We start from the raw sequence: 9,444 nt of genomic DNA, 5'->3' as shown, positions 1-9,444 counted from the left end.
GGCTTTAAAGTAGTAATTTTCGGTAGTGAAAAGTGTTCAGCGTCAGCACTGTTTCTCAATTTGGTCAGATCTGGAGAACTACCGAGGTGCTCAGGTAATCCCTCTCACATCGAGTAAGAGAACTGTTTTATCTGCATCGAAACTAACTGGAGCAAGCTTCGGCGGGAGTTTGGAATTGTTCAGCGTATGGAAAGGGAAGTTACCGTCTTTTCCTCTCGGACATTGATGTTAATCGTTTATTTTCTTTTTTTTAATAGACATTATTCTCATTCTGTTGAACTAATTTGTCTTTTATGTCATTGCGGCCGGTAAAACGCGTTTCTAACCTCGCTTCGCTCAGATGAAAACGCGTTTTCGGCCACAATAACATAAAATAGCATCATAGCCACGGCGAAAAAGTGATTCTGACTCATGCGCGTTATAATCCTCGTCTCCGACTCGGACTATAAAGTCGCATTCGTCAGATTCCCTTTTTTCGTCCTAGGCGTGAAATATACTATTTTTTAGATTTCGTCGTTACTACAATTAATAATTTCATAGTGACTGTTAAAAGTACTCACTTGTTGCTCGAGTCTTTTGTTTTATTACGTGCTTTTTTATTTGTAAATAATTCTATGAGTTGACCGTTCTCAGATTTTTTCAGCATTCGGATTTCTCTTACAAATTTGAGTAGATACTCGTCTTTAATCTTTATTCTTCTCTCGACACCATATCTTCTCTGTAAAAATTCTCAATCTGTAGTTATTTCGCGCGAAATTTGTTGAGAATGTAGTCTTAGAGTTTCTCGAGAATTCAGCTCAGAGTAACTGTGCTGCAGCTCTTCGCACAAAGCTAGTTCTACTTGACGAATACTATAGCTAATCATGGAAAAGTCTTTTCTGCTCAACTAGATGTCAATCTGCACGATTTGTTTAGCTGATCTTAAATCACCTGTAAAATTTATGACCAGGCGCTCGCTCACTATGCTTCAGCAAATCTGGCAAATATCAAAAGCGCGGTCTTAGGGGTTTCGACGAGCCGCAGAGTATAAGCCCGGTCACGCCCAGGGGTGATACTGAGTTACCAAACTCACCTGGCACCTGACGAGGAATCATGAGTGACGTAGATAGGGGATGTAGGACTAGGGTGGTACAGGTGCGGAAAGGGATCGCCGAGGAAAAAGATCTGCACCCGGGAAAAGCGTTAGACTACAAAAAGCATTGCTATACAAACAGATACTCTCGCTCAGACCTCCGAGGTGTCCAGGCCAGGACAACGCTCACCAGATTTGGTTGGTCTCTCTCAGCTCCACTTCAAGAAGGACGAAAGTAGTGAGAAACTTGAACTAGTCTCATCAGCTGATCTTGCTCTTCACTCAGCACCCAGGTCATTGAAACTACAGTCCCAGAATCAGATTCCGCTACGGACAAAGAGGAAGGTAGGATTTGCATGAGTGTCCCAATCCCTGAAAATGAAAAAGTGAAATTTTTAAATGTCAAATTTAATTATTTCTCTAATGCTATGATTTTTTAATAGTGATAAAGGAATTTTGTTGAAAGAGTCGAAGATATAAGTATTTAAAATATTTAAAGAAAGTAATATTGGTTGAGTTACTCAACTTTCGCATATCTGGGGATGTATTTCCTCTCATCGGCTGGTGGTTTGGCGGCGTCAGCATCAAATGTTCTGAAAGCCAAAACTGCCTCAGCTTCAGTTATTAAAACCATCTCAAAGATTGATGCTGATTCCTGGCCTGGAGCTCTGAGACTATATATCAGCGTCGTGGTCTCCAGCATTCATCTGGGGATTATGTCACTTGGACACCCTGGAATCTACCCAAAATACGTTCTTGAGACCTCTCTTCTTTTTGCCTAGATCCTGCCCTAGCTACGCCATGAGACTTGAAACCGGAATCGCCCAGATAAGAAGAACTGTCATCGTGCAAGCCCTGCACTGGATCCTTAAGATTCTCCAAATGAAGGAGCACAGACTGCCGGTAATCTGTTTCAAGAGACAGCTGGTCTTGGTCTCTGGACACCACTCATCCTTAGAAGCGAGTGCTGCAAAGTGCAACTGGATTCTTAAAGTTGAAAACTGTCTAGCCGGCCTAAATTGTGACGACACCTGGGAAAATCTTTCCCTCGTATGGTGGCAAGATCGCATCCCTGAGATCATTGAAGAGCTGACTCTGAAGTTAAAGTGGGAGGATTACCTCGGTTATTCTGTATCTAACTCCCTTCTTCTACCCTGAAAGATGTCCACAATAGATGGTTAGAACCAAGATGCAACTGCGAATTGCAACCATCTACACCAGACATTTTTTCATCGATGGTATGTCTTATCAGCTTGATCCCACTTAGATGTACTACTCGTGCCTCATGCAATGCCAAGAAGACAGGAGGCACATTCTTCTGTGGTGTCCTTTTTACAACGCCCTACGCTCATACTACCTGCCTGATTACGCATTCTCCTTGTGCGAAGAACCGTCGGGTCTGACGCCATTTCTGAATAGTAATGATAGAAGAGATCTGCTGAGACTTTACTGTTTAGTTGGAAAATGTCTTCGACTCCGTTCCCTCGTGCTGAATGATTCAAAATCACTAAATATGTAAACACACTAAACTCGTTCTTGCTAAATTGATTTGAGACATCTTCTCCTGTTTTCCTAAGTCAAATCAGTTTCTTCTTTAATTTATAGTATTATTAGCATTTATATTGCCAGCGCTCGAGTTTCTGTTCTGCTCTTTTAATAGAAATACAAATGTAATTTATTATATGTATATTTTCTTTCTCTACTTGTTTCTTTCTTATATTATTTCCATTTGTATACCAGTTTTCGTTCCTGTGAAAATGATATCATGTATCAAAAAACAGTGAATAAACTAAAAAAATATTGGCTGAGTTACAGAGGCAACGTCCCCCAGTAGAAATTTTCTGTAGCCTAAGTTGGTAGCATTGGTTCACTATGGCACACTAGGCTATTCGTTAGGTGTTATTGTCTACGTAGGAGTACATCAAAACTACAAATTAATCGTAAAAAACTACTAATTAAAAGTGAATTGTCGATGATAAGTGTAGACATAGAAAACACTATACTTAAAATACGAGATTTGAAACTCAATTTACAGGATTTTCGATCGCGTACATTACAGGATTGAAAACGTCATTTAAAGTTAAAATTACGTAAATCAAGCCTAGAAAGTCGTAAATTACAGCTTTTTTCCGGTAAATTACAATTGTTATATCGTAAATTATAAAGTCGATCCCGTGAATGACGATTTGAAACTCGTCAATTAGGGGGATCCATCTCCTGAATTACAAAATTCGACCTCGTGAATTACGTGATTGGCCCCATATTTTACGGCCTCAAACCTGTAATTTATGAGGTCGAATCATATAACACAAATTAAGTCCATACGGAATGATTTATTTAGTTAATTTTACGATTTTTGAATCGTAAAAGTGCATGGGTAGAATTAGAACGGTGGACCATAATGAAGGATTTGGCCATTTTACTATTGTCAATCGTAATTTGAAAATAAAAAGAATAGCTCCAAATCAATTCCTTTTTTTTATTACATTGATGAAGAAAATTTCCAATTGTGTTGGAGGAAAAATGAAGTCAATACCAGAGAATTGTGCCATCATAGAATATTAAAAATTCAAATTCCGATCCAAAAAAACCTAAAAATGTCAGAAACATATGCGAGCATTCGCCGTGACAAAGACCAATTTCACATCGTAACAATAATGAGTAGATAATGAAGGGAAACAATGAAACAAAAAACGCGAACATCGAGCCTTCTGTTTATTTCCTTATACCCGATTTGTAATCATCACTTGCTGCTTTGATATGTTGTGAGTTCCCATGGTAAAAATGAAAATTTCGCATGTAAAAATCCAAGGGCGCTGCAGCAGTTAATATCTTGACTTTTCTCTTGTTTTCCGTAAAAAACAACAATTGTCAATAAATTATCAATTCCAGTTAATTGAAAATTTAAGTTAATGTTTTGCTGAATAACCAATAAAAACATGGATTTATTTCACTTAATTACTGCAACTTAATGAAATGAACATAGTATTCAATTTATTTCCGCTACCGGAAAAAAGAAATCAAATTTCAAATGTAAAATTTGAGAAAATAATTATATTCTCTCCTATTCCAATGACAAATTATTCAGATCCTAAAAACATTTTTAAAAAATATATACATCGAAATTTTCTTTCTCTTTTTTTTACGATTCCAAGTCGTTATGTTTGGATAGAGAAACGTATTTAAAAAAAAGTCAAAGTCCCAATTTCCGAAAAAAATTAACGCATATTTCCCGGAATTCGCGATTTCGTCTGCGGTTACGATTTTCACGTCGTCATCTCTCTTATTAAAATCTTCCCGTGTAGAACTTATGAATTAACGAAATTTTTGATTTTTTAAATCAAGCTATCTGTTTATTCTTCTCGTTTTCTAAAAGTTGATCATCAACTGACCATTCGCACACACGATGTGGATAGCATCTACTGAGACCAGTATTCTGCCAAAAAATAGCGATATTGAGGAAAAATACAGATGTTGCTATATCACAGGAACTATTGGGCCGATCGAATTGAAGCGATGCATCAAAGTAAAAGTTAATGATAACTATCATAAGCGGAAACTACAGATTTTCGGCTACAACTTTTACCTTATTTATGGTGAATTTTCTAAAAATGAAGCTTAAAAATTTTGATTTTTCCAGCATATACACACCGGCCTCATTTGAAAATATATTTTTTTTACGGTCCATAATATTTTAAATAACGCGCCATGGAAATTAGAACGTAGAAGAATCGGTCAAATACAGGCTTCCATTCAGAAGCGAAAAGTATTTTAAATGGGCGCAATCGGCCTAACGGTTCTAGAGATATTACAACTTTTGCGTAAATGTATTTCCTTGAATATTTCTTGAACCACTCGTCGGATTAATTTTTATTTCAAAATACTCATCTCAATAGGCACCATACAAAGTTGTGAAAATATGCATATCCGCCCGTACATAAATCGCTGCATACTGCCATTATTCCGTTTTTTTGCTCCCGAATTGGAGTCGTTTGAGGTTTCGATTCCTTTCCTTTTCGATTATTTTTACCTGGAAATTATGTGGAACGGTCTGAAACGTAAAAATACAAACTTTGAGGGCTATGTGTTTGTGCCCGAATGGTCAATTGATGGCCAGCTTTTAGAGTAGGGGACGAATAAACGGATAAATTGATTCTAAAAATCTGAAATTTTGTCAGTTCCTCATAAGGACTTGATCTGTTCTAAATTTCAGCTCGATTGGTAGTTTTTGAAATATCGGTGATTGTTTCTGAATATTTTTTTGCAAATATCTCAGAATTATCCAACCGATTTACTTTTATTTATTTTTACTTCTGAATGGCAGCTTTCTATTCCGCCATATTCCAGTTCCCAATTTTTTTTCTTAGGGTAACTAAATGTAGGCCAAAAAGTCCGAATATCTGGTTTTTAAATGGTATCTGTATGTATGGATGCATGTATGTATGTATGTATGCACGTATGTATGTATGCATGTATGTATGGGTGTATGTATGCATATATGTATATATGGATGTATGCATGTATGTATGTATATATGGATGTATGTATGGATGTATGTATATATGGATGTATGTATGTGTGTATGTAGGCATGTGTGTGTGTGTTTTATTTCCTTCCTTGTTCTTTCTCTCTTTTTCTTCACCGGGGATTGATGGAAGACTATGTATTTTTTTAATGAACATAGGCTAAAAGCTCTATCGACTGACACTGATTAGTTTTGAAATTTCCATGACGATTCAGAAAAATCTATTTTTCAAAAATTTCTTAACGAAGGATCAATAGAATCTCATAGAATCTCCATCCATTAACACCAATTGGAATTGAAATCGACAGAGAGATTCGGATAAATTCTTATTTTTTCGAAAATTGATTTTCAACGTTAATTTAAGTAATTACTATCAGAGAGGAATTAATAATGGCCAAAAAATTGACATTGATAAGCTCTTAATGGTATCAGAATATAGAGAGAATTGCATCATTTATTGTTAAGTTATAGCATATTGTATATGAGATTTTTTTTTACCTTCTCTGTGATCAACGGAAAATATTATGAGCAATATCAATTAAATGACTGCTCAATTTTTCTTCCTCATAGCATTTTTCTTCAAGTAAAAAGATGATGGAATTACCCGTACTATTTTCTAATTTTCTGAAAACCCATTCGGAAGCCTATTGCTAATTTCTTAGCAACAGCAGCTATACGCAGTTCCTTATGATGGCATTCCTCACTTCTTTCTTTCAAATGTTCGTCTCAATGTGCTCTATGTAATTCAGTCTGAATATATGTGTGTTCCTTCCAAGTTTTCGAGATATTTCAATTTTTATGTTTCCCAAAAAAATTGGTTGTACGCGCTCTATGATTTTTTAAAATTAACCTATTACCTTGAAATTCTGCAGGAAGTTTCCTCTTATGATCACAATGATTCCTATCAAGGGTTGACTAGTTCGGAACATTAATTTACGAGATGTTGCCATCTTTCTCTTTTTTTCCAAAGAATCGTTGTCGGACTCGCTATCAATCTATTCGGAAACTTGCCATCAATTATATTGGTAGAAATGAAGAATTTAAAGAACAGAAATATGCATAACGTAATGCTTAAATGTCTCCTGCCAAATAGGCTCGACCAACTGCTTGTTTTTCTATTTTTTCATGAGGTGATGAAAACGAATGTTGCAATTAATAGTGATTTTAAGATGCCTAATATATCAAATATTCTTATAGGACATTATAAGGGACATATGTATATAGACTTTGGATAAAAAATGATAAATTACAAAATTTGCAGTTACGCGGAGAGAAAAGTTGGACAACAATTGTGATACTCGGCACTAGAAACCAGGCACAAAGTGCCATCGTCGTAGTTATTATTGTTAGAAATGAAAAAATTGTCAGTCCAAGCGGAGAATTTTGATATATATATATATAGGAATAATAATAGCAAGGAATTTTTCCAGAAGGGCTTGCGAAAAATTCAAGGATCCCTTTTAAAAAAAAGCATGTAACGTTTTTTGTCAGCTTTTTTTGGCGCTATGCATATCAAAATATATCTATATAATATGATATATGTATATATATAATATATATAATAATATTTAATAAATTTAGTATTATATAATATAAAAATAAAAATATTAAATATTATTATAATATATATATATATATATTAATAATATATATAATAATACATAGTTATATATATATATATATATAATATATTCCAATGATAACAACCCCATACGTGAGCGATTGGCGCGCGAAGCGCGCCATATACGCTAGTGGCACAAAAAAATTCATGGTCTTCTAAGTTTTATTGTGGCCTCCACGAGAAAATCATTGATCAAGAGTCTACGAATCTAGATAGCCAGTGAGATATTCTAGTGCCGTCACTTAATAGTTAGTTTACGCGGAGAGAAAAATACTGGAAAAAATACGTAAAAAGTTCCGTAAAAATTCATGTGTGAAAGGTAAACGTGGGGCGAAATGTAAAATGGGAAAAGTGCCGATCATACATAACATTTTACCACTCGGTCGGTAAGAAGTCACTTTTAGAGGTAGAAAAATAACGGTTCTCAGTTCCGTAAATTTTGCCGGGACTGGAAAGTATGAGTCTAACCTTGCTTCGCTCGGTTAGATCGAAGTTTCCAGTCCCTACGAGAATAAAATATCGTGTGCCTCACGGAAATGAAGTATTTTCTGAGTCATGTGATTATAAACTCACATTTCGTCAGAAAATACTTTACTCCCTAGAGGCACAATATACTAATTATCCTTCCGACAATAATAATATGCCGAGTGGCGTGATCCGAACTTAGACAATGATTCGTGATCGGGTATGACCAATAGTCGTATCACCAACGCTGTCTAGGAATTTTTCAATTCGGTCACGTAAAAATTATGGTACGTCGTATAAAATTTAAAACAAACTGGATAATTTTTACGTTACTCGGAATAATTTTTACCGGAACTGTTGTAAATTTAACATGTTCGTGAGAAATTACGTTGCAGTCGCGTAAATTTTCCAGAGCAAATAATTAAATTTACTGTCCGTCTCTCATTTTTTTCCAAATTCTCCAGTAAAAAACAAGGATATGACACTCCAGTTTTTTTTGGCACCTGATTCCATCTCCTCTCTGGTGTAACGCTCCGATAACTTCATATTGTTTTGTTTGTTCGAATTCGAATTATCACTGTTTGAGAAGAAGATGATAATGGGTATTTGCAAATTTGTCGGTTGGGAGGGGATTATCACCTTCGAACGAGACTTTCGGCGGGCTCGTTTGATCATTCAATTATATTGTAAGTCTCGTTCTCGATGATAATAATTGTAGTATTTTAGAGTGTGTGATAATTCGCAACAGGCTCTTTATAGAGCTGTTTAAACATTTTATGCAATTTGAAAATAGTAAAATAAGGACAGCGAACTTATTATTATTAAGGAGTATGTTATGACTCTCAGATTGCTCATGCGAATTGGTCATTGGGGGGGTGAATGGGTCTGTTATAGAATTTCAAGAAGGTTTGAAACCCAGGTGCCCAAGTAGCACTACGTTTGATTGTGTCAATATCTACTCCTCTGTTGTGAGCAGCGGAGAGTGCAGCGTGTCTTCTGCTGTATGCAGTAAAAAGATTCATATTGATTCCTGCTTTGCTTAGTAAATTCTTGATCCAATGACCAATCGTTTGAGCACTCACCGCTTCCAACGGTTTAATTGTCGCAATAAATAGACTTCTTGTTTTTTGGTCTCGCATGCTTTGGGTAAGCTTAATATATTCTAATACAGCAGACGCTACACACAATCCTGGTTTTTTTTTTATTGAAAAACGGTAATAGCAAGTCTGGACTCATTGATCCCACTTTTGAAGTTTTAGTTAAACTTATGATCTTTATGCTTATATTAGCGTCGTTTGGTGGGAATTTCTCGAAACACACCTTTCATGAAGCGGGAGAGTAAGCCATTGCGGTTGATATCATGGGCTGAGATTAGGGAAATAGCTGCTCGGCATGTGTTTAGTGAACTATACTTTGCACCATCTTTCAGTCTTGAATGGAGGAAGTCAATGATATCGGAAGTCTTTGTATTGAAGATATCCAATTGCTTAGTATGTGTATAAATTCACCAAAATTTCAGTTGGCATTCATACTGTTTAAGGGTTGAGGGTGCGATGGAACAAATTAGTAGTTCAACAGAGTCCGCACTGATACCTTTCCTCAAATATGCTGCCCGGATAATTTCCCTACCACCAGCGAAAGGTGGAATGCCAATGGGTGGGACTCGTTCCTGTGGAGAGATATTACTAATTTTTTGTCAGCATTGAATATAATTGGAGATTCGGTAAGAAGAGATATGAATAACGGGTACCATGGCTGTGT

This window comes from Fopius arisanus, unplaced genomic scaffold (assembly GCF_000806365.1).
Source record: "Fopius arisanus strain USDA-PBARC FA_bdor unplaced genomic scaffold, ASM80636v1 scaffold00035, whole genome shotgun sequence".
NCBI lineage: Eukaryota > Metazoa > Arthropoda > Insecta > Hymenoptera > Braconidae > Fopius > Fopius arisanus.
This window is presented reverse-complemented; position numbering follows the sequence as displayed.